Source organism: Schistocerca gregaria, chromosome 11 (genome assembly GCF_023897955.1).
Source record: "Schistocerca gregaria isolate iqSchGreg1 chromosome 11, iqSchGreg1.2, whole genome shotgun sequence".
Classification (NCBI taxonomy): Eukaryota; Metazoa; Arthropoda; class Insecta; order Orthoptera; family Acrididae; genus Schistocerca; species Schistocerca gregaria.
Window position 1 is genome coordinate 8478595 of NC_064930.1, and position 26447 is coordinate 8505041.

A 26447-nucleotide genomic window follows, 5' to 3' on the forward strand; every position below is an offset into this window, starting at 1 on the left:
TGCATTTGTAATACCAGAGCATCGAAACTACTTGGAACTTTTGTGTATATGAACGTGTCCGCGCCTTTGTACTCTGCTCCCTTCACCGCTACAAACCAACCAACCATCGTGTCCGTGCGCATCAGAGTCGCAAAGAATGGGGAATAGCGCAGTTTGGTCGTGCCTGGGGCGTAGCTCAGTTGGTAGAGCGTTCGCTTCGCATGTGAAAGGAGCAGCGTTCAAGCCGCGGCGCCTCCATTTTTTGTGGTCAGTGCATTGTAAGTGTTGGTCGCGGCGAACCTAAAGGCACGCAAGATGTTGCAAAGCCAGCGTCACAGACTGATATGATGTATACTGACGTAAGGAGAGCAAGATGTAAGTGAGGGGACCGGCTGTTATCGAGGTGTCATCGAGTGCAGATCGGTCTTAGGTATCACGGCTTAACCTCATTGAAGTCTAGAGGGTGGACAACACGTTCGTCTTACTCAGAGCGGTGTCCGAACTCTATTTTCGACGTTGTACGTGCCACTTTCATTGTGGCCAACTACGATTCGATACAGAATGCACGAAACCTGAAAGACACCCTAACGGATACATAGAGAGTAGTGTTTGTCTGCTGAATAATGGGAGTGCAAGGGTCTGTGTCGTCTATATGGCTGTATGTAGCACCATTAGTCTTCGGGGGGGCGGGCGTAGCTCAGATGTTAGAGCGCTCGCTTAGTATGCGAGAGGTACTGGGATCAATACCCAGTTTCTCCAGGAATTTTAACACACCTACATGCGCACCTTGCCAAGCAAGTGGAATAATTCTCAGCCTGCAGATGTGTCTAGGAAGATACAAGCGAATGATTAGCATCCACAATTGGCAAGCGTGCTGTTATTAGTGCGCGGGAAGCACCCTCCTCCCACGCCTACACTTTATTTAGAAACAGTACAAGTGTTCCCGTAAGATTCTCAAGCCTATGTCGGAAAGATCGGCGTTGCGCCGAGTTCACGTAAATCCCACTGCACATTCCTATTCTTTGCGTGCAGTCGGCTGCTACTGGTGTTGCTAGTTGTGACTGCTGATAACAGATGCCGTAGCAATCAATTCATGGAGTGAGTTGTATGTTTTGCGATAGTCTGTCTCTGACAAGCAAGCACAGGTGACATAGGTGCGAACACAGGAAGCTAGCAGACCCTCGCTGCCTGCAGACACCGAGCAGCCACACTAGGAGGGCGGCCTAAGCCGTAGGCGAAATGTGCTCATTCGCTTTGGCGCGACGTCGAACTATAAATAATGCTGTCACTAGCGTGAGCGTCGTGGAAAGTCGGAAAAGTCGGCTGCGTGGGTGAGTGCCAAGTTTGGGGAGCGTTTTGTTGTATGCGCAGTGCAATGGAGACGCGGAAACTTGTTGTGGCCCAGTGTTTTGCCGTTGGAGGACAAGATTAGTACACAGTAGTAAAGAGCGAGGCACTGAGTTGGCATGAATAATGGAGTGCACAATGGGGCTCGAGATGTGTTTGTTACCTCAGGTGCTGTATGATTGTCGACAAGGAGTGAAAACGGAGCAATTTGTGACGGCTCTTTCAATTTAAGACGTTAAAAACAGACGGAATTTGCATTTGTAATACCAGAGCATCGAAACTACTTGGAACTTTTGTGTATATGAACGTGTCCGCGCCTTTGTACTCTGCTCCCTTCACCGCTACAAACCAACCAACCATCGTGTCCGTGCGCATCAGAGTCGCAAAGAATGGGGAATAGCGCAGTTTGGTCGTGCCTGGGGCGTAGCTCAATTGGTAGAGCGTTCGCTTCGCATGTGAAAGGAGCAGCGTTCAAGCCGCGGCGCCTCCATTTTTTGTGGTCAGTGCATTGTAAGTGTTGGTCGCGGCGAACCTAAAGGCACGCAAGATGTTGCAAAGCCAGCGTCACAGACTGATATGATGTATACTGACGTAAGGAGAGCAAGATGTAAGTGAGGGGACCGGCTGTTATCGAGGTGTCATCGAGTGCAGATCGGTCTTAGGTATCACGGCTTAACCTCATTGAAGTCTAGAGGGTGGACAACACGTTCGTCTTACTCAGAGCGGTGTCCGAACTCTATTTTCGACGTTGTACGTGCCACTTTCATTGTGGCCAACTACGATTCGATACAGAATGCACGAAACCTGAAAGACACCCTAACGGATACATAGAGAGTAGTGTTTGTCTGCTGAATAATGGGAGTGCAAGGGTCTGTGTCGTCTATATGGCTGTATGTAGCACCATTAGTCTTCGGGGGGGCGGGCGTAGCTCAGATGTTAGAGCGCTCGCTTAGTATGCGAGAGGTACTGGGATCAATACCCAGTTTCTCCAGGAATTTTAACTCACCTACATGCGCACCTTGCCAAGCAAGTGGAATAATTCTCAGCCTGCAGATGTGTCTAGGAAGATACAAGCGAATGATTAGCATCCACAATTGGCAAGCGTGCTGTTATTAGTGCGCGGGAAGCACCCTCCTCCCACGCCTACACTTTATTTAGAAACAGTACAAGTGTTCCCGTAAGATTCTCAAGCCTATGTCGGAAAGATCTGCGTTGCGCCGAGTTCACGTAAATCCCACTGCACATTCCTATTCTTTGCGTGCAGTCGGCTGCTACTGGTGTTGCTAGTTGTGACTGCTGATAACAGATGCCGTAGCAATCAATTCATGGAGTGAGTTGTATGTTTTGCGATAGTCTGTCTCTGACAAGCAAGCACAGGTGACATAGGTGCGAACACAGGAAGCTAGCAGACCCTCGCTGCCTGCAGACACCGAGCAGCCACACTAGGAGGGCGGCCTAAGCCGTAGGCGAAATGTGCTCATTCGCATTGGCGCGACGTCGAACTATAAATAATGCTGTCACTAGCGTGAGCGTCGTGGAAAGTCGGAAAAGTCGGCTGCGTGGGTGAGTGCCAAGTTTGGGGAGCGTTTTGTTGTATGCGCAGTGCAATGGAGACGCGGAAACTTGTTGTGGCCCAGTGTTTTGCAGTTGGAGGACAAGATTAGTACACAGTAGTAAAGAGCGAGGCACTGAGTTGGCATGAATAATGGAGTGCACAATGGGGCTCGAGATGTGTTTGTTACCTCAGGTGCTGTATGATTGTCGACAAGTAGTGAAAACGGAGCAATTTGTGACGGCTCTTTCAATTTAAGACGTTAAAAACAGACGGAATTTGCATTTGTAATACCAGAGCATCGAAACTACTTGGAACTTTTGTGTATATGAACGTGTCCGCGCCTTTGTACTCTGCTCCCTTCACCGCTACAAACCAACCAACCATCGTGTCCGTGCGCATCAGAGTCGCAAAGAATGGGGAATAGCGGAGTTTGGTCGTGCCTGGGGCGTAGCTCAGTTGGTAGAGCGTTCGCTTCGCATGTGAAAGGTGCAGCGTTCAAGCCGCGGCGCCTCCATTTTTTGTGGTCAGTGCATTGTAAGTGTTGGTCGCGGCGAACCTAAAGGCACGCAAGATGTTGCAAAGCCAGCGTCACAGACTGATATGATGTATACTGACGTAAGGAGAGCAAGATGTAAGTGAGGGGACCGGCTGTTATCGAGGTGTCATCGAGTGCAGATCGGTCTTAGGCATCACGGCTTAACCTCATTGAAGTCTAGAGGGTGGGCAACACGTTCGTCTTACTCAGAGCGGTGTCCGAACTCTATTTTCGACGTTGTACATGCCACTTTCATTGTGGCCAACTACGATTCGATACAGAATGCACGAAACCTGAAATACACCCTAACGGATACATAGAGAGTAGTGTTTGTCTGCTGAGTAATGGGAGTGCAAGGGTCTGTGTCGTCTATATGGCTGTTTGTAGCACCATTAGTCTTCGGGGGGGCGGGCGTAGCTCAGATGGTAGAGCGCTCGGTTAGTATGCGAGAGGTACTGGGATCAATACCCAGTGCCTCCAGGATTTTTAACACACCTACATGCGCACCTTGCCATGCAAGTGGAATAATTCACAGCCAGCAGATGTGTCTAGGAAGATACAAGCGAATGATTAGCATCCACAATTGGCAAGCGTGCTGTTATTAGTGCGCGGGAAGCACCCTCCTCCCACGCCTACACTTTATTTAGAAACAGTACAAGTGTTCCCGTAAGATTCTCAAGCCTATGTCGGAAAGATCTGCGTTGCGCCGAGTTCACGTAAATCCCACTGCACATTCCTATTCTTTGCGTGCAGTCGGCTGCTACTGGTGTTGCTAGTTGTGACTGCTGATAACAGATGCCGTAGCAATCAATTCATGGAGTGAGTTGTATGTTTTGCGATAGTCTGTCTCTGACAAGCAAGCACAGGTGACATAGGTGCGAACACAGGAAGCTAGCAGACCCTCGCTGCCTGCAGACACCGAGCAGCCACACTAGGAGGGCGGCCTAAGCCGTAGGCGAAATGTGCTCATTCGCTTTGGCGCGACGTCGAACTATAAATAATGCTGTCACTAGCGTGAGCGTCGTGGAAAGTCGGAAAAGTCGGCTGCGTGGGTGAGTGCCAAGTTTGGGGAGCGTTTTGTTGTATGCGCAGTGCAATGGAGACGCGGAAACTTGTTGTGGCCCAGTGTTTTGCAGTTGGAGGACAAGATTAGTACACAGTAGTAAAGAGCGAGGCACTGAGTTGGCATGAATAATGGAGTGCACAATGGGGCTCGAGATGTGTTTGTTACCTCAGGTGCTGTATGATTGTCGACAAGGAGTGAAAACGGAGCAATTTGTGACGGCTCTTTCAATTTAAGACGTTAAAAACAGACGGAATTTGCATTTGTAATACCAGAGCATCGAAACTACTTGGAACTTTTGTGTATATGAACGTGTCCGCGCCTTTGTACTCTGCTCCCTTCACCGCTACAAACCAACCAACCATCGTGTCCGTGCGCATCAGAGTCGCAAATAATGGGGAATAGCGCAGTTTGGTCGTGCCTGGGGCGTAGCTCAGTTGGTAGAGCGTTCGCTTCGCATGTGAAAGGAGCAGCGTTCAAGCCGCGGCGCCTCCATTTTTTGTGGTCAGTGCATTGTAAGTGTTGGTCGCGGCGAACCTAAAGGCACGCAAGATGTTGCAAAGCCAGCGTCACAGACTGATATGATGTATACTGACGTAAGGAGAGCAAGATGTAAGTGAGGGGACCGGCTGTTATCGAGGTGTCATCGAGTGCAGATCGGTCTTAGGTATCACGGCTTAACCTCATTGAAGTCTAGAGGGTGGACAACACGTTCGTCTTACTCAGAGCGGTGTCCGAACTCTATTTTCGACGTTGTACGTGCCACTTTCATTGTGGCCAACTACGATTCGATACAGAATGCACGAAACCTGAAAGACACCCTAACGGATACATAGAGAGTAGTGTTTGTCTGCTGAATAATGGGAGTGCAAGGGTCTGTGTCGTCTATATGGCTGTTTGTAGCACCATTAGTCTTCGGGGGGGCGGGCGTAGCTCAGATGGTAGAGCGCTCGGTTAGTATGCGAGAGGTACTGGGATCAATACCTAGTGCCTCCAGGATTTTTAACACACCTACATGCGCACCTTGCCATGCAAGTGGAATAATTCACAGCCAGCAGATGTGTCTAGGAAGATACAAGCGAATGATTAGCATCCACAATTGGCAAGCGTGCTGTTATTAGTGCGCGGGAAGCACCCTCCTCCCACGCCTACACTTTATTTAGAAACAGTACAAGTGTTCCCGTAAGATTCTCAACCCTATGTCGGAAAGATCTGCCTTGCGCCGAGTTCACGTAAATCCCACTGCACATTCCTATTCTTTGCGTGCAGTCGGCTGCTACTGGTGTTGCTAGTTGTGACTGCTGATAACAGATGCCGTAGCAATCAATTCATGGAGTGAGTTGTATGTTTTGCGATAGTCTGTCTCTGACAAGCAAGCACAGGTGACATAGGTGCGAACACAGGAAGCTAGCAGACCCTCGCTGCCTGCAGACACCGAGCAGCCACACTAGGAGGGCGGCCTAAGCCGTAGGCGAAATGTGCTCATTCGCTTTGGCGCGACGTCGAACTATAAATAATGCTGTCACTAGCGTGAGCGTCGTGGAAAGTCGGAAAAGGCGGCTGCGTGGGTGAGTGCCAAGTTTGGGGAGCGTTTTGTTGTATGCGCAGTGCAATGGAGACGCGGAAACTTGTTGTGGCCCAGTGTTTTGCAGTTGGAGGACAAGATTAGTACACAGTAGTAAAGAGCGAGGCACTGAGTTGGCATGAATAATGGAGTGCACAATGGGGCTCGAGATGTGTTTGTTACCTCAGGTGCTGTATGATTGTCGACAAGGAGTGAAAACGGAGCAATTTGTGACGGCTCTTTCAATTTAAGACGTTAAAAACAGACGGAATTTGCATTTGTAATACCAGAGCATCGAAACTACTTGGAACTTTTGTGTATATGAACGTGTCCGCGCCTTTGTACTCTGCTCCCTTCACCGCTACAAACCAACCAACCATCGTGTCCGTGCGCATCAGAGTCGCAAATAATGGGGAATAGCGCAGTTTGGTCGTGCCTGGGGCGTAGCTCAGTTGGTAGAGCGTTCGCTTCGCATGTGAAAGGAGCAGCGTTCAAGCCGCGGCGCCTCCATTTTTTGTGGTCAGTGCATTGTAAGTGTTGGTCGCGGCGAACCTAAAGGCACGCAAGATGTTGCAAAGCCAGCGTCACAGACTGATATGATGTATACTGACGTAAGGAGAGCAAGATGTAAGTGAGGGGACCGGCTGTTGTCGAGGTGTCATCGAGTGCAGATCGGTCTTAGGTATCACGGCTTAACCTCATTGAAGTCTAGAGGGTGGACAACACGTTCGTCTTACTCAGAGCGGTGTCCGAACTCTATTATCGACGTTGTACATGCCACTTTCATTGTGGCCAACTACGATTCGATACAGAATGCACGAAACCAGAAAGACACCCTAACGGATACATAGAGAGTAGTGTTTGTCTGCTGAATAATGGGAGTGCAAGGGTCTGTGTCGTCTATATGGCTGTATGTAGCACCATTCGTCTTCGGGGGTGGGGCGGGCGTAGCTCAGATGGTAGAGCGCTCGCTTAGTATGCGAGAGGTACTGGGATCAATACCCAGTTCCTCCAGAAACTTTAACACACCTACATGCGCATCTTGCCAAACAAGTGGAATAATTCTCAGCCTGCAGATGTGTCTAGGAAGATACAAGCGAATGATTAGCATCCACAATTGGCAAGCGTGCTGTTATTAGTGCGCGGGAAGCACCCTCCTCCCACGCCTACACTTTATTTAGAAACAGTACAAGTGTTCCCGTAAGATTCTCAGGCCTATGTCGGAAAGATCTGCGTTGCGCCGAGTTCACGTAAATCCCACTGCACATTCCTATTCTTTGCGTGCAGTCGGCTGCTACTGGTGTTGCTAGTTGTGACTGCTGATAACAGATGCCGCAGCAATCAATTCATGGAGTGAGTTGTATGTTTTGCGATAGTCTGTCTCTGACAAGCAAGCACAGGTGACATAGGTGCGAACACAGGAAGCTAGCAGACCCTCGCTGCCTGCAGACACCGAGCAGCCACACTAGGAGGGCGGCCTAAGCCGTAGGCGAAATGTGCTCATTCGCTTTGGCGCGACGTCGAACTATAAATAATGCTGTCACTAGGGTGAGCGTCGTGGAAAGTCGGAAAAGGCGGCTGCGTGGGTGAGTGCCAAGTTTGGGGAGCGTTTTGTTGTATGCGCAGTGCAATGGAGACGCGGAAACTTGTTGTAGCCCAGTGTTTTGCAGTTGGAGGACAAGATTAGTACACAGTAGTAAAGAGCGAGGTACTGAGTTGGCATGAATAATGGAGTGCACAATGGGGCTCGAGATGTGTTTGTTACCTCAGGTGCTGTATGATTGTCGACAAGGAGTGAAAACGGAGCAATATGTGACGGCTCTTTCAATTTAAGACGTTAAAAACAGACGGAATTTGCATTTGTAATACCAGAGCATCGAAACTACTTGGAACTTTTGTGTATATGAACGTGTCCGCGCCTTTGTACTCTACTCCCTTCACCGCTACAAACCAACCAACCATCGTGTCCGTGCGCATCAGAGTCGCAAAGAATGGGGAATAGCGCAGTTTGGTCGTGCCTGGGGCGTAGCTCAGTTGGTAGAGCGTTCGCTTCGCATGTGAAAGGTCCAGCGTTCAAGCCGCGGCGCCTCCATTTTTTGTGGTCAGTGCATTGTAAGTGTTGGTCGCGGCGAACCTAAAGGCACGCAAGATGTTGCAAAGCCAGCGTCACAGACTGTTGTGACGTATACTGACGTAAGGAAAGCAAGATGTAAGTGTGGGGACCGGCTGTTATCGAGGTGTCATCGAGTGCAGATCTGTCTTAGGTATCACGGCTTAACCTCATTGAAGTCTAGAGGGTGGACAACACGTTCGTCTTACTCAGAGCGGTGTCCGAACTCTATTTTCGACGTTATACGTGCCACTTTCATTGTGGCCAACTACGATTCGATACAGAATGCACAAAACCTGAAAGACACGCTAACGGATACATAGAGAGTAGTGTTTGTCTGCTGAATAATGGGAGTGCAAGTGTCTGTGTCGTCTATATGGCTGTATGTAGCACTATTAGTCTTCGGGGAGGTGGGCGTAGCTCATATGGTAGAGCGCTCGCTTAGTATGCGAGAGGTACTGGGATTAATACCCAGTGCCTCCTCAATTTTTAACACACCTACATGCGCACCTTGCCATGCAAGTGGAATAATTCTCAGCCTGCAGATGTGTCTAGGAAGATACAAGCGAATGATTAGCATCCACAATTGGCAAGCGTGCTGTTATTAGTGCGCGGGAAGCACCCTCCTCCCACGCCTACACTTTATTTAGAAACAGTGCAAGTGTTCCCGTAAGATTCTCAAGCCTATGTCGGAAAGATCTGCGTTGCGCCGAGTTCACGTAAATCCCACTGCACATTCCTATTCTTTGCGTGCAGTCGGCTGCTACTGGTGTTGCTAGTTGTGACTGCTGATAACAGATGCCGTAGCAATCAATTCATGGAGTGAGTTGGATGTTTTGCAATAGTCTGTCTCTGACAAGCAAGCACAGGTGACATAGGTGCGAACACAGGAAGCTAGCAGACCCTCGCTGCCTGCAGACACCGAGCAGCCACACTAGGAGGGCGGCCTAAGCCGTAGGCGAAATGTGCTCATTCGCTTTGGCGCGACGTCGAACTATAAATAATGCTGTCACTAGCGTGAGCGTCGTGGAAAGTCGGAAAAGTCGGCTGCGTGGGTGAGTGCCAAGTTTGGGGAGCGTTTTGTAGTATGCGCAGTGCAATGGAGATGCGGAAACTTGTTGTGGCCTAGTGTTTTGCAGTTGGACGACAACATTGGTACACAGTAGCAAAGAGCGAGGCACTGAGTTGACATGAATAATGGAGGACACAATGGGGCTCGAAATGTGTTTGTTACCTCAGGTGCTGTACGATTGTCGACAAGGAGTGAAAACGGAGCAATTTGTGACGGCTCTTTCAATTTAAGACGTTAAAAACAGACGGAATTTGCATTTGTAATACCAGAGCATCGAAACTACTGGGAACTTTTGTGTATATGAACGTGTCCGCGCCTTTGTACTCTGCTCCCTTCACCGCTACAAACCAACCAACCATCGTGTCCGTGCGCATCAGAGTCGCAAAGAATGGGGAATAGCGCAGTTTGGTCGTGCCTGGGGCGTATCTCAGTTGGTAGAGTGTTCGCTTCGCATGAGAAAGGTGCAGGGTTCAAGCCGCGGCGCCTCCATTTTTTGTGGTCAGTGCATTGTAAGTGTTGGTCGCGGCGAACCTAAAGGCACGCAAGATGTTGCAAAGCCAGCGTCACAGACTGATATGATGTATACTGACGTAAGGAGAGCAAGATGTAAGTGTGGGGACCGGCTGTTATCGAGGTGTCATCGAGTGCAGATCTGTCTTAGGTATCACGGCTTAACCTCATTGAAGTCTAGAGGGTGGACAACACGTTCGTCTTACTCAGAGTGGTGTCCGAACTCTATTTTCGACGTTATACGTGCCACTTTCATTGTGGCCAACTACGATTCGATACAGAATGCACGAAACCTGAAAGACACCCTAACGGATACATAGAGAGTAGTGTTTGTCTGCTGAATAATGGGAGTGCAAGGGTCTGTGTCGTCTATATGGCTGTATGTAGCACCATTAGTCTTCGGGGGGCGGGCTTAGCTCAGATGGTAGAGCGCTCGCTTAGTATGCGAGAGGTACTGGGATCAATACCCAGTGCCTCCAGAATTTTTAACACACCTACATGCGCACCTTGCCATGCAAGTGGAATAATTCTCAGCCTGCAGATGTGTCTAGGAAGATACAAGCGAATGATTAGCATCCACAATTGGCAAGCGTGCTGTTATTAGTGCGCGGGAAGCACACTCCTCCCACGCCTACACTTTATTTAGAAACAGAACAAGTGTTCCCGTAAGATTCTCAAGCCTATGTCGGAAAGATCTACCTTGCGCCGAGTTCACGTAAATCCCACTGCACATTCCTATTCTTTGCGTGCAGTCGGCTGCTACTGGTGTTGCTAGTTGTGACTGCTGATAACAGATGCCGAACCAATCAATTCATGGAGTGAGTTGTATGTTTTGCGATAGTCTGTCTCTGACAAGCAAGCACAGGTGACATAGGTGCGAACACAGGAAGCTAGCAGACCCTCGCTGCCTGCAGACACCAGGGCAGCCACACTAGGAGGGCGGCCTAAGCCGTAGGCGAAATGTGCTCATTCGCTTTATCGCGACGTCGAACCTTAAATAATGCTGTCACTAGCGTGAGCGTTGCGTGAGCGTCGTGGAAAGTCGGAAAAATCGGCTGCGTGGGTGAGTGCCAAGTTTGGGGAGCGTTTTGTAGTATGCGCAGTGCAATGGAGACGCGGAAACTTGTTGTGGCCCAGTGTTTTGCAGCTGGACGACGAGATTAGTACACAGTAGTAAAGAGCGAGGCACTGAGTTGGCATGAATAATGGAGTGCACAATGGGGCTCGAGATGTGTTTGTTACCTCAGGTGCTGTATGATTGTCGACAAGGAGTGAAAACGGAGCAATTTGTGACGGCTCTTTCAATTTAAGACGTTAAAAACCGACGGAATTTGCATTTGTAATACCAGAGCATCGAAACTACTTGGAACTTTTGTGTATATGAACGTGTCCGCGCCTTTGTACTCTGCTCCCTTCACCGCTACAAACCAACCAACCATCGTGTCCGTGCGCATCAGAGTCGCAAAGAATGGGGAATAGCGCAGTTTGGTCGTGCATGTGGCGTAGCTCAGTTGGTAGCGCGTTCGCTTCGCATGTGAAAGGTGCAGCGTTCAAGCCGCGGCGCCTCCATTTTTTGTGGTCAGTGCATTGTAAGTGTTGGTCGCGGCGAACCTAAAGGCACGCAAGATGTTGCAAAGCCAGCGTCACAGACTGATATGATGTAAACTGATGTAAGGAGAGCAAGGTGTAAGTGTGGGGACCGGCTGTTATCGAGGTGTCATCGAGTGCAGATCTGTCTTAGGTATCACGGCTTAACCTCATTGAAGTCTAGAGGGTGGACAAGACGTTCGACTTACTCAGAGCGGTGTCCGAACTCTATTTTCGACGTTATACGTGCCACTTTCATTGTGGCCAACTACGATTCGATACAGAATGCACGAAACCTGAAAGACACCCTAACGGATACACAGAGAGTTGTGTTTGTCTGCTGAATAATGGGAGTGCAAGGGTCTGTGTCGTCTATATGGCTGTTTATAGCACCATTAGCCTTCGGGGGGGGGGGGGGGGGGGCGTAGCTCAGGTGGTAGAGCGCTAGCTTAGTATGCGAGAGGTCTTGGGATCAATACCCAGTGCCACCAGAATTTTTAACACACCTACATGCGCACCTTTCCATGCAAGTGGAATAATTCTCAGCCTGCAGATGTGTCTAGGAAGATACAAGCGAATGATTAGCATCCACAATTGGCAAGCGTGCTGTTATTAGTGCGCGGGAAGCACCCTCCTCCCACGCCTACACTTTATTTAGAAACAGTACAAGTGTTCCCGTAAGATTCTCAAGCCTATGCCGGAAAGATCTGCGTTGCGCCGAGTTCACGTAAATCCCACTGCACATTCCTATTCTTTGCGTGCAGTCGGCTGCTACTGGTGTTGCTAGTTGTGACTGCTGATAACAGATGCCGTAGCAATCAATTCATGGAGTGAGTTGGATGTTTTGCAATAGTCTGTCTCTGACAAGCAAGCACAGGTGACATAGGTGCGAACACAGGAAGCTAGCAGACCCTCGCTGCCTGCAGACACCGAGCAGCCACACTAGGAGGGCGGCCTAAGCCGTAGGCGAAATGTGCTCATTCGCTTTGGCGCGACGTCGAACTATAAATAATGCTGTCACTAGCGTGAGCGTCGTGGAAAGTCGGAAAAGTCGGCTGCGTGGGTGAGTGCCAAGTTTGGGGAGCGTTTTGTAGTATGCGCAGTGCAATGGAGATGCGGAAACTTGTTGTGGCCTAGTGTTTTGCAGTTGGACGACAACATTGGTACACAGTAGCAAAGAGCGAGGCACTGAGTTGACATGAATAATGGAGGACACAATGGGGCTCGAAATGTGTTTGTTACCTCAGGTGCTGTACGATTGTCGACAAGGAGTGAAAACGGAGCAATTTGTGACGGCTCTTTCAATTTAAGACGTTAAAAACAGACGGAATTTGCATTTGTAATACCAGAGCATCGAAACTACTGGGAACTTTTGTGTATATGAACGTGTCCGCGCCTTTGTACTCTGCTCCCTTCACCGCTACAAACCAACCAACCATCGTGTCCGTGCGCATCAGAGTCCCAAAGAATGGGGAATAGCGCAGTTTGGTCGTGCCTGGGGCGTAGCTCAGTTGGTAGAGCGTTCGCTTCACAAGAGAGAGGTGCAGGGTTCAAGCCTCGGCGCCTCCATTTTTTGTGGTCAGTGCATTGTAAGTGTTGGTCGCGGCGAACCTAAAGGCACGCAAGATGTAGCAAAGCCATCGTCACAGACTGATATGATGTATACTGACGTAAGGAGAGCAAGATGTAAGTGTGGGGACCGGCTGTTATCGAGGTGTCATCGAGTGCAGATCTGTCTTAGGTATCACGGCTTAACCTCATTGAAGTCTAGAGGGTGGACAACACGTTCGTCTTACTCAGAGTGGTGTCCGAACTCTATTTTCGACGTTATACGTGCCACTTTCATTGTGGCCAACTACGATTCGATACAGAATGCACGAAACCTGAAAGACACCCTAACAGATACATAGAGAGTAGTGTTCGTCTGCTGAATAATGGGAGTGCAAGGTTCTGCGTCGTCTATATTGCTGTATGTAGCACCATTAGTCTTCGGGGGGCGGGCTTAGCTCAGATGGTAGAGCGCTCGCTTAGTATGCGAGAGGTACTGGGATCAATACCCAGTGCTTCCAGAATTTTTAACACACCTACATTCGCACCTTGCCATGCAAGAGGAATAATTCTCAGCCTGTAGATGTGTCTAGGAAGATACAAGCGAATGATTAGCATCCACAATTGGCAAGCGTGCTGTTATTAGTGCGCGGGAAGCACCCTCCTCCCACGCCTACACTTTATTTAGAAACAATACAAGTGTTCCCGTAAGATTCTCAAGCCTATGCCGGAAAGATCTGCGTTGCGCCGAGTTCACGTAAATCCCACTGCACATTCCTATTCTTTGCGTGCAGTCGGCTGCTACTGGTGTTGCTAGTTGTGACTGCTGATAACAGATGCCGTAGCAATCAATTCATGGAGTGAGTTGTATGTTTTGCGATAGTCTGTCTCTGACAAGCAAGCACAGGTGACATAGGTGCGAACACAGGAAGCTAGCAGACCCTCGCTGCCTGCAGACACCGAGCAGCCACACTAGGAGGGCGGCCTAAGCCGTAGGCGAAATGTGCTCATTCGCTTCGGCGCGACGTCGAACTATAATTGATGCTGTCACTAGCGTGAGCGTCGTGGAAAGTCGGAAAAGTCGGCTGCGTGGGTGAGTGCCAAGTTTGGGGAGCGTTTTGTTGTATGCGCAGTGCAATGGAGACGCGGAAACTTGTTGTGGCCCAGTGTTTTGCAGTTGGAGGACAAGATTAGTACACAGTAGTAAAGAGCGAGGCACTGAGTTGGCATGAATAATGGAGTGCACAATGGGGCTCGAAATGTGTTTTTTACCTCAGGTGCTGTACGATTGTCGACAAGGAGTGAAAACGGAGCAATTTGTGACGGCTCTTTCAATTTAAGACGTTAAAAACAGACGGAATTTGCATTTGTAATACCAGAGCATCGAAACAACTTGGAACTTTTGTGTATATGAACGTGTCCGCGCCTTTGTACTCTGCTCCCTTCACCGCTACAAACCAACCAACCATCGTGTCCGTGCGCATCAGAGTCGCAAAGATTGGGGAATAGCGCAGTTTGGTCGTGCCTGGGGCGTAGCTCAGTTGGTAGAGCGTTCGCTTCACAAGAGAGAGGTGCAGGGTTCAAGCCTCGGCGCCTCCATTTTTTGTGGTCAGTGCATTGTAAGTGTTGGTCGCGGCGAACCTAAAGGCACGCAAGATGTAGCAAAGCCATCGTCACAGACTGATATGATGTATACTGACGTAAGGAGAGCAAGATGTAAGTGTGGGGACCGGCTGTTATCGAGGTGTCATCGAGTGCAGATCTGTCTTAGGTATCACGGCTTAACCTCATTGAAGTCTAGAGGGTGGACAACACGTTCGTCTTACTCAGAGTGGTGTCCGAACTCTATTTTCGACGTTATACGTGCCACTTTCATTGTGGCCAACTACGATTCGATACAGAATGCACGAAACCTGAAAGACACCCTAACAGATACATAGAGAGTAGTGTTCGTCTGCTGAATAATGGGAGTGCAAGGTTCTGCGTCGTCTATATTGCTGTATGTAGCACCATTAGTCTTCGGGGGGCGGGCTTAGCTCAGATGGTAGAGCGCTCGCTTAGTATGCGAGAGGTACTGGGATCAATACCCAGTGCTTCCAGAATTTTTAACACACCTACATTCGCACCTTGCCATGCAAGAGGAATAATTCTCAGCCTGTAGATGTGTCTAGGAAGATACAAGCGAATGATTAGCATCCACAATTGGCAAGCGTGCTGTTATTAGTGCGCGGGAAGCACCCTCCTCCCACGCCTACACTTTATTTAGAAACAGTACAAGTGTTCCCGTAAGATTCTAAAGCCTATGTCGGAAAGATCTGCGTTGCGCCGAGTTCACGTAAATCCCACTGCACATTCCTATTCTTTGCGTGCAGTCGGCTGCTACTGGTGTTGCTAGTTGTGACTGCTGATAACAGATGCCGTAGCAATCAATTCATGGAGTGAGTTGTATGTTTTGCGATAGTCTGTCTCTGACAAGCAAGCACAGGTGACATAGGTGCGAACACAGGAAGCTAGCAGACCCTCGCTGCCTGCAGACACCGAGCAGCCACACTAGGAGGGCGGCCTAAGCCGTAGGCGAAATGTGCTCATTCGCTTTGGCGCGACGTCGAACTATAATTAATGCTGTCACTAGCGTGAGCGTCGTGGAAAGTCGGAAAAGTCGGCTGCGTGGGTGAGTGCCAAGTTTGGGGAGCGTTTTGTAGTATGCGCAGTGCAATGGAGACGCGGAAACTTGTTGTGGCCCAGTGTTTTGCAGTTGGACGACAAGATTAGTACACAGTAGTAAAGAGCGAGGCACTGAGTTGGCATGAATAATGGAGTGCACAATGGGGCTCGAAATGTGTTTTTTACCTCAGGTGCTGTACGATTGTCGACAAGGAGTGAAAACGGAGCAATTTGTGACGGCTCTTTCAATTTAAGACGTTAAAAACAGACGGAATTTGCATTTGTAATACCAGAGCATCGAAACTACTTGGAACTTTTGTGTATATGAACGTGTCCGCGCCTTTGTACTCTGCTCCCTTCACCGCTACAAACCAACCAACCATCGTGTCCGTGCGCATCAGAGTCGCAATGAAAGGGGAATAGCGCAGTTTGGACGTGCCTGGGGCGTAGCTCAGTTGGTAGAGCGTTCGCTTCGCATGTGAAAGGTCCAGGGTTCAAGCCGCGGCGCCTCCATTTTTTGTGGTCAGTGCATTGTAAGTGTTGGTCGCGGCGAACCTAAAGGCACGCAAGATGTTGCAAAGCCAGCGTCACAGACTGATGTGATGTATACTGACGTAAGGAAAGCAAGATGTAAGTGTGGGGACCGGCTATTATCGAGGTGTCATCGAGTGCAGATCTGTCTTAGGTATCACGGCTTAACCTCATTGAAGTCTAGAGGGTGGGCAACACGTTCGTCTTACTCAGAGCGGTGTCCGAACTCTATTTTCGACGTTATACGTGCCACTTTCATTGTGGCCAACTACGATTCGATACAGAATGCACAAAACCTGAAAGACACCCTAACGGATACATAGAGAGTAGTGTTTGTCTGCTGAATAATGGGAGTGCAAGGGTCTGTGTCGTCTATATGGCTGTATGTAGCACTATTAGTCTTCGGGGAGGCGGGCGTAGCTCAGATGGTAGAGCGCTCGCTTAGTATGCGAGAGGTACTGGGATCAATACCCAGTGCCTCCAGAATTTTTAACACACCTACATGCGCACCTTGCCACGCAAGTGGAATAATTCTCAGCCTGCAGATGTGTCTAGGAAGATACAAGCGAATGATTAGCATCCACAATTGGCAAGCGTGCTGTTATTAGTGCGCGGGAAGCACCCTCCTCCCACGCCTACACTTTATTTAGAAACAGTACAAGTGTTCCCGTAAGATTCTCAAGCCTATGTCGGAAAGATCTGCGTTGCGCCGAGTTCACGTAAATCCCACTGCACATTCCTATTCTTTGCGTGCAGTCGGCTGCTACTGGTGTTGCTAGTTGTGACTGCTGATAACAGATGCCGTAGCAATCAATTCATGGAGTGAGTTGTATGTTTTGCAATAGTCTGTCTCTGACAAGCAAGCACAGGTGACATAGGTGCGAACACAGGAAGCTAGCAGACCCTCGCTGCCTGCAGACACCGAGCAGCCACACTAGGAGGGCGGCCTAAGCCGTAGGCGAAATGTGCTCATTCGCTTTGGCGCGACGTCGAACTATAAATAATGCTGTCACTAGCGTGAGCGTCGTGGAAAGTCGGAAAACTCGGCTGCGTGGGTGAGTGCCAAGTTTGGGGAGCGTTTTGTAGTATGCGCAGTGCAATGGAGATGCGGAAACTTGTTGTGGCCTAGTGTTTTGCAGTTGGACGACAACATTGGTACACAGTAGCAAAGAGCGAGGCACTGAGTTGACATGAATAATGGAGGACACAATGGGGCTCGAAATGTGTTTGTTACCTCAGGTGCTGTACGATTGTCGACAAGGAGTGAAAACGTAGCAATTTGTGACGGCTCTTTCAATTTAAGACGTTAAAAACAGACGGAATTTGCATTTGTAATACCAGAGCATCGAAACTACTTGGAACTTTTGTGTATATGAACGTGTCCGCGCCTTTGTACTCTGCTCCCTTCACCGCTACAAACCAACCAACCATCGTGTCCGTGCGCATCAGAGTCGCAAAGAATGGGGAATAGCGCAGTTTGGTCGTGCCTGGGGCGTAGCTCAGTTAGTAGAGTGTTCGCTTCGCATGAGAAAGGTGCAGGGTTCAAGCCGCGGCGCCTCCATTTTTTGTGTTCAGTGCATTGTAAGTGTTGGTCGCGGCGAACCTAAAGGCACGCAAGATGTTGCAAAGCCAGCGTCACAGACTGATATGATGTATACTGACGTAAGGAGAGCAAGATGTAAGTGTGGGGACCGGCTGTTATCGAGGTGTCATCGAGTGCAGATCTGTCTTAGGTATCACGGCTTAACCTCATTGAAGTCTAGAGGGTGGACAACACGTTCGTCTTACTCAGAGTGGTGTCCGAACTCTATTTTCGACGTACTACGTGCCACTTTCATTGTGGCCAACTACGATTCGATACAGAATGCACGATACCTGAAAGACACCCTAACGGATACATAGAGAGTAGTGTTTGTCTGCTGAATAATGGGAGTGCAAGGGTCTGTGTCGTCTATATGGCTGTCTTAGGTATCACGGCTTAACCTCATTGAAGTCTAGAGGGTGGACAACACGTTCGTCTTACTCAGAGTGGTGTCCGAACTCTATTTTCGACGTTATACGTGCCACTTTCATTGTGGCCAACTACGATTCGATACAGAATGCACGAAACCTGAAAGACACCCTAACGGATACATAGAGAGTAGTGTTTGTCTGCTGAATAATGGGAGTGCAAGGGTCTGTGTCGTCTATATGGCTGTATGTAGCACCATTAGTCTTCGGGGGGCGGGCTTAGCTCAGATGGTAGAGTGCTCGCTTAGTATGCGAGAGGTACTGGGATCAATACCCAGTGCCTCCAGAATGTTTAACACACCTACATGCGCACCTTGCCATGCAAGTGGAATAATTCTCAGCCTGCAGATGTGTCTAGGAAGATACAAGCGAATGATTAGCATCCACAATTGGCAAGCGTGCTGTTATTAGTGCGCGGGAAGCACACTCCTCCCACGCCTACACTTTATTTAGAAACAGAACAAGTGTTCCCGTAAGATTCTCAAGCCTATGTCGGAAAGATCTGCCTTGCGCCGAGTTCACGTAAATCCCACTGCACATTCCTATTCTTTGCGTGCAGTCGGCTGCTACTGGTGTTGCTAGTTGTGACTGCTGATAACAGATGCCGTAGCAATCAATTCATGGAGTGAGTTGTATGTTTTGCGATAGTCTGTCTCTGACAAGCAAGCACAGGTGACATAGGTGCGAACACAGGAAGCTAGCAGACCCTTGCTGCCTGCAGACACCGAGCAGCCACACTAGGAGGGCGGCCTAAGCCGTAGGCGAAATGTGCTCATTCGCTTTGGCGCGACGTCGAACTATAAATAATGCTGTCACTAGCGTGAGCGTCGTGGAAAGTCGGAAAAGTCGGCTGCGTGGGTGAGTGCCAAGTTTGGGGAGCGTTTTGTAGTATGCGCAGTGCAATGGAGACGCGGAAACTTGTTGTGGTCCAGTGTTTTGCAGTTGGACGACAAGATTAGTACACAGTGGTAAAGAGCGAGGCACTGAGTTGGCATGAATAATGGAGTGCACAATGGGACTCGAGATGTGTTTCTTACCTCAGGTGCTGTATGATTGTCGAAAAGGAGTGAAAACGGAGCAATTTGTGACGGCTCTTTCAATTTAAGACGTTAAAAACAGACGGAATTTGCATTTGTAATACCAGAGCATCGAAACTACTTGGAACTTTTGTGTATATGAACGTGTCCGCGCCTTTGTACTCTGCTCCCTTCACCGCTACAAACCAACCAACCATCGTGTCCGTGCGCATCAGAGTCGCAATGAAAGGGGAATAGCGCAGTTTGGACGTGCCTGGGGCGTAGCTCAGTTGGTAGAGCGTTCGCTTCGCATGTGAAAGGTCCAGGGTTCAAGCCGCGGCGCCTCAATTTTTTGTGGTCAGTGCATTGTAAGTGTTGGTCGCGGCGAACCTAAAGGCACGCAAGATGTTGCAAAGCCAGCGTCACAGACTGATGTGATGTATACTGACGTAAGGAAAGCAAGATGTAAGTGTGGGGACCGGCTATTATCGAGGTGTCATCGAGTGCAGATCTGTCTTAGGTATCACGGCTTAACCTCATTGAAGTCTAGAGGGTGGGCAACACGTTCGTCTTACTCAGAGCGGTGTCCGAACTCTATTTTCGACGTTATACGTGCCACTTTCATTGTGGCCAACTACGATTCGATACAGAATGCACAAAACCTGAAAGACACCCTAACGGATACATAGAGAGTAGTGTTTGTCTGCTGAATAATGGGAGTGCAAGGGTCTGTGTCGTCTATATGGCTGTATGTAGCACTATTAGTCTTCGGGGAGGCGGGCGTAGCTCAGATGGTAGAGCGCTCGCTTAGTATGCGAGAGGTACTGGGATCAATACCCAGTGCCTCCAGAATTTTTAACACACCTACATGCGCACCTTGCCACGCAAGTGGAATAATTCTCAGCCTGCAGATGTGTCTAGGAAGATACAAGCGAATGATTAGCATCCACAATTGGCAAGCGTGCTGTTATTAGTGCGCGGGAAGCACCCTCCTCCCACGCCTACACTTTATTTAGAAACAGTACAAGTGTTCCCGTAAGATTCTCAAGCCTATGTCGGAAAGATCTGCGTTGCGCCGAGTTCACGTAAATCCCACTGCACATTCCTATTCTTTGCGTGCAGTCGGCTGCTACTGGTGTTGCTAGTTGTGACTGCTGATAACAGATGCCGTAGCAATCAATTCATGGAGTGAGTTGTATGTTTTGCAATAGTCTGTCTCTGACAAGCAAGCACAGGTGACATAGGTGCGAACACAGGAAGCTAGCAGACCCTCGCTGCCTGCAGACACCGAGCAGCCACACTAGGAGGGCGGCCTAAGCCGTAGGCGAAATGTGCTCATTCGCTTTGGCGCGACGTCGAACTATAAATAATGCTGTCACTAGCGTGAGCGTCGTGGAAAGTCGGAAAACTCGGCTGCGTGTGTGAGTGCCAAGTTTGGGGAGCGTTTTGTAGTATGCGCAGTGCAATGGAGATGCGGAAACTTGTTGTGGCCTAGTGTTTTGCAGTTGGACGACAACATTGGTACACAGTAGCAAAGAGCGAGGCACTGAGTTGACATGAATAATGGAGGACACAATGGGGCTCGAAATGTGTTTGTTACCTCAGGTGCTGTACGATTGTCGACAAGGAGTGAAAACGTAGCAATTTGTGACGGCTCTTTCAATTTAAGACGTTAAAAACAGACGGAATTTGCATTTGTAATACCAGAGCATCGAAACTACTTGGAACTTTTGTGTATATGAACGTGTCCGCGCCTTTGTACTCTGCTCCCTTCACCGCTACAAACCAACCAACCATCGTGTCCGTGCGCATCAGAGTCGCAAAGAATGGGGAATAGCGCAGTTTGGTCGTGCCTGGGGCGTAGCTCAGTTAGTAGAGTGTTCGCTTCGCATGAGAAAGGTGCAGGGTTCAAGCCGCGGCGCCTCCATTTTTTGTGTTCAGTGCATTGTAAGTGTTGGTCGCGGCGAACCTAAAGGCACGCAAGATGTTGCAAAGCCAGCGTCACAGACTGATATGATGTATACTGATCTAAGGAGAGCAAGATGTAAGTGTGGGGACCGGCTGTTATCGAGGTGTCATCGAGTGCAGATCTGTCTTAGGTATCACGGCTTAACCTCATTGAAGTCTAGAGGGTGGACAACACGTTCGTCTTACTCAGAGTGGTGTCCGAACTCTATTTTCGACGTACTACGTGCCACTTTCATTGTGGCCAACTACGATTCGATACAGAATGCACGAAACCTGAAAGACACCCTAACGGATACATAGAGAGTAGTGTTTGTCTGCTGAATAATGGGAGTGCAAGGGTCTGTGTCGTCTATATGGCTGTCTTAGGTATCACGGCTTAACCTCATTGAAGTCTAGAGGGTGGACAACACGTTCGTCTTACTCAGAGTGGTGTCCGAACTCTATTTTCGACGTTATACGTGCCACTTTCATTGTGGCCAACTACGATTCGATACAGAATGCACGAAACCTGAAAGACACCCTAACGGATACATAGAGAGTAGTGTTTGTCTGCTGAATAATGGGAGTGCAAGGGTCTGTGTCGTCTATATGGCTGTATGTAGCACCATTAGTCTTCGGGGGGCGGGCTTAGCTCAGATGGTAGAGTGCTCGCTTAGTATGCGAGAGGTACTGGGATCAATACCCAGTGCCTCCAGAATGTTTAACACACCTACATGCGCACCTTGCCATGCAAGTGGAATAATTCTCAGCCTGCAGATGTGTCTAGGAAGATACAAGCGAATGATTAGCATCCACAATTGGCAAGCGTGCTGTTATTAGTGCGCGGGAAGCACACTCCTCCCACGCCTACACTTTATTTAGAAACAGAACAAGTGTTCCCGTAAGATTCTCAAGCCTATGTCGGAAAGATCTGCCTTGCGCCGAGTTCACGTAAATCCCACTGCACATTCCTATTCTTTGCGTGCAGTCGGCTGCTACTGGTGTTGCTAGTTGTGACTGCTGATAACAGATGCCGTAGCAATCAATTCATGGAGTGAGTTGTATGTTTTGCGATAGTCTGTCTCTGACAAGCAAGCACAGGTGACATAGGTGCGAACACAGGAAGCTAGCAGACCCTCGCTGCCTGCAGACACCGAGCAGCCACACTAGGAGGGCGGCCTAAGCCGTAGGCGAAATGTGCTCATTCGCTTTGGCGCGACGTCGAACTATAAATAATGCTGTCACTAGCGTGAGCGTCGTGGAAAGTCGGAAAAGTCGGCTGCGTGGGTGAGTGCCAAGTTTGGGGAGCGTTTTGTAGTATGCGCAGTGCAATGGAGACGCGGAAACTTGTTGTGGCCCAGTGTTTTGCAGCTGGACGACAAGATTAGTACACAGTAGTAAAGAGCGAGGCACTGAGTTGGCATGAATAATGGAGTGCACAATGGGGCTCGAGATGTGTTTGTTACCTCAGGTGCTGTATGATTGTCGACAAGGAGTGAAAACGGAGCAATTTGTGACGGCTCTTTCAATTTAAGACGTTAAAAACCGACGGAATTTGCATTTGTAATACCAGAGCATCGAAACTACTTGGAAGTTTTGTGTATATGAACGTGTCCGCGCCTTTGTACTGTGCTCCCTTCACCGCTACAAACCAACCAACCATCGTGTCTGTGCGCATCAGAGTCGCAAAGATTGGGGAATAGCGCAGTTTGGTCGTGCCTGGGGCGTAGCTCAGTTGGTAGAGCGTTCGCTTCACAAGAGAGAGGTGCAGGGTTCAAGCCGCAGCGCCTCCATTTTTTGTGGTCAGTGCATTGTAAGTGTTGGTCGCGGCGAACCTAAAGGCACGCAAGATGTAGCAAAGCCATCGTCACAGACTGATATGATGTATACTGACGTAAGGAGAGCAAGATGTAAGTGTGGGGACCGGCTGTTATCGAGGTGTCATCGAGTGCAGATCTGTCTTAGGTATCACGGCTTAACCTCATTGAAGTCTAGAGGGTGGACAACACGTTCGTCTTACTCAGAGTGGTGTCCGAACTCTATTTTCGACGTTATACGTGCCACTTTCATTGTGGCCAACTACGATTCGATACAGAATGCACGAAACCTGAAAGACACCCTAACAGATACATAGAGAGTAGTGTTTGTCTGCTGAATAATGGGAGTGCAAGGTACTGCGTCATCTATATTGCTGTATGTAGCACCATTAGTCATCGGGGGGCGGGCTTAGCTCAGATGGTAGAGCGCTCGCTTAGTATGCGAGAGGTAGTGGGATCAATACCCAGTGCCTCCAGAATTTTTAACACACCTACATGCGCACCTTGCCATGCAAGTGGAATAATTCACAGCCTGTAGATGTGTCTAGGAAGATACAAGCGAATGATTAGCATCCACAATTGGCAAGCGTGCTGTTATTAGTGCGCGGGAAGCACCCTCCTCCCACGCCTACACTTTATTTAGAAACAGTACAAGTGTTCCCGTAAGATTCTCAAGCCTATGTCGGAAAGATCTGCGTTGCGCCGAGTTCACGTAAATCCCACTGCACATTCCTATTCTTTGCGTGCAGTCGGCTGCTACTGGTGTTGCTATTTGTGACTGCTGATAACAGATGCCGTAGCAATCAATTCATGGAGTGAGTTGTATGTTTTGCGATAGTCTGTCTCTGACAAGCAAGCACAGGTGACATAGGTGCGAACACAGGAAGCTAGCAGACCCTCGCTGCCTGCAGACACCGAGCAGCCACACTAGGAGGGCGGCCTAACCCGTAGGCGAAATGTGCTCATTCGCTTCGGCGCGACGTCGAACTATAAATAATGCTGTCACTAGCGTGAGCGTCGTGGAAAGTCGGAAAAGTCGGCTGCGTGGGTGAGTGCCAAGTTTGGGGAGCGTTTTGTAGTATGCGCAGTGCAATGGAGTTGCGGAAACTTGTTGTGGCCTAGTGTTTTGCAGTTGGACGACAACATTGGTACACAGTAGCAAAGAGCGAGGCACTGAGTTGACATGAATGATGGAGGACACAAGGGGGCTCGAAATGTGTTTGTTACCTCAGGTGCTGTACGATTGTCGACAAGGAGTGAAAACGTAGCAATTTGTGACGCCTCTTTCAATTTAAGACGTTAAAAACAGACGGAATTTGCATTTGTAATACCAGAGCATCGAAACTACTTGGAACTTTTGTGTATATGAACGTGTCCGCGCCTTTGTACTCTGCTCCCTTCACCGCTACAAACCAACCAACCATCGTGTCCGTGCGCATCAGAGTCGCAAAGAATGGGGAATAGCGCAGTTTGGTCGTGGCTGGGGCGTAGCTCAGTTGGTAGAGTGTTAGCTTCGCATGAGAAAGGTGCAGGGTTCAAGCCGCGGCGCCACCATTTTTTGTGGTCAGTGCATTGTAAGTGTTGGTCGCGGCGAACCTAAAGGCACGCAAGATGTTGCAAAGCCAGCGTCACAGACTGATATGATGTATACTGACGTAAGGAGAGCAAGATGTAAGTGTGGGGACCGGCTGTTATCGAGGTGTCATCGAGTGCCGATCTGTCTTAGGTATCACGGCTTAACCTCATTGAAGTCTAGAGGGTGGACAACACGTTCGTCTTACTCAGAGTGGTGTCCGAACTCTATTTTCGACGTTATACGTGCCACTTTCATTGTGGCCAACTACGATTCGATACAGAATGCACGAAACCTGAAAGACATCCTAACGGATACATAGAGAGTAGTGTTTGTCTGCTGAATAATGGGAGTGCAAGGGTCTGTGTCGTCTATATGGCTGTCTTAGGTATCACGGCTTAACCTCATTGAAGTCTAGAGGGTGGACAACACGTTCGTCTTACTCAGAGTGGTGTCCGAACTCTATTTTCGACGTTATACGTGCCACTTTCATTGTGGCCAACTACCATTCGATACAGAATGCACGAAACCTGAAAGACACCCTAACGGATACATAGAGAGTAGTGTTTGTCTGCTGAATAATGGGAGTGCAAGGGTCTGTGTCGTCTATATGGCTGTATGTAGCACCATTAGTCTTCGGGGGGCGGGCTTAGCTCAGATGGTAGAGCGCTCGCTTAGTATGCGAGAGGTACTGGGATCAATACCCAGTGCCTCCAGAATTTTTAACACACCTACATGCGCACCTTGCCATGCAAGTGGAATAATTCTCAGCCTGCAGATGTGTCTAGGAAGATACAAGCGAATGATTAGCATCCACAATTGGCAAGCGTGCTGTTATTAGTGCGCGGGAAGCACACTCCTCCCACGCCTACACTTTATTTAGAAACAGAACAAGTGTTCCCGTAAGATTCTCAAGCCTATGTCGGAATGATCTGCCTTGCGCCGAGTTCACGTAAATCCCACTGCACATTCCTATTCTTTGCGTGCAGTCGGCTGCTACTGGTGTTGCTAGTTGTGACTGCTGATAACAGATGCCGTAGCAATCAATTCATGGAGTGAGTTGTATGTTTTGCGATAGTCTGTCTCTGACAAGCAAGCACAGGTGACATAGGTGCGAACACAGGAAGCTAGCAGACCCTCGCTGCCTCCAGACACCGAGCAGCCACACTAGGAGGGCGGCCTAAGCCGTAGGCGAAATGTGCTCATTCGCTTTGGCGCGACGTCGAACTATAAATAATGCTGTCACTAGCGTGAGCGTCGTGGAAAGTCGGAAAAGTCGGCTGCGTGGGTGAGTGCCAAGTTTGGGGAGCGTTTTGTAGTATGCGCAGTGCAATGGAGACGCGGAAACTTGTTGTGGCCCAGTGTTTTGCAGCTGGACGACAAGATTAGTACACAGTAGTAAAGAGCGAGGCACTGAGTTGGCATGAATAATGGAGTGCACAATGGGGCTCGAGATGTGTTTGTTACCTCAGGTGCTGTATGATTGTCGACAAGGAGTGAAAACGGAGCAATTTGTGACGGCTCTTTCAATTTAAGACGTTAAAAACAGACGTAATTTGCATTTGTAATACCAGAGCATCGAAACTACTTGGAAGTTTTGTGTATATGAACGTTTCCGCGCCTTTGTACTCTGCTCCCTTCACCGCTACAAACCAACCAACCATCGTATCTGTGCGCATCAGAGTCGCAAAGATTGGGGAATAGTGCAGTTTGGTCGTGCCTGGGGCGTAGCTCAGTTGGTAGAGCGTTCGCTTCACAAGAGAGAGGTGCAGGGTTCAAGCCGCAGCGCCTCCATTTTTTGTGGTCAGTGCATTGTAAGTGTTGGTCGCGGCGAACCTAAAGGCACGCAAGATGTTGCAAAGCCATCGTCACAGACTGATATGATGTATACTGACGTAAGGAGAGCAAGATGTAAGTGTGGGGACCGGCTGTTATCGAGGTGTCATCGAGTGCAGATCTGTCTTAGGTATCACGGCTTAACCTCATTGAAGTCTAGAGGGTGGACAACACGTTCGTCTT

The 26447-nt window shown here is 49.1% G+C and overlaps 1 non-coding gene across 1 annotated transcript; it reads left to right on the top strand.

The window, feature by feature from the left end:
- The first annotated feature begins 19366 nt into the window (after nucleotides 1–19366).
- On the top strand, nucleotides 19367–19439 carry Trnaa-cgc (transfer RNA alanine (anticodon CGC)). Its single transcript has one exon. It is a non-coding gene; the product is annotated as a tRNA-Ala (tRNA).
- The last annotated feature ends 7008 nt before the right edge of the window (nucleotides 19440–26447 follow it).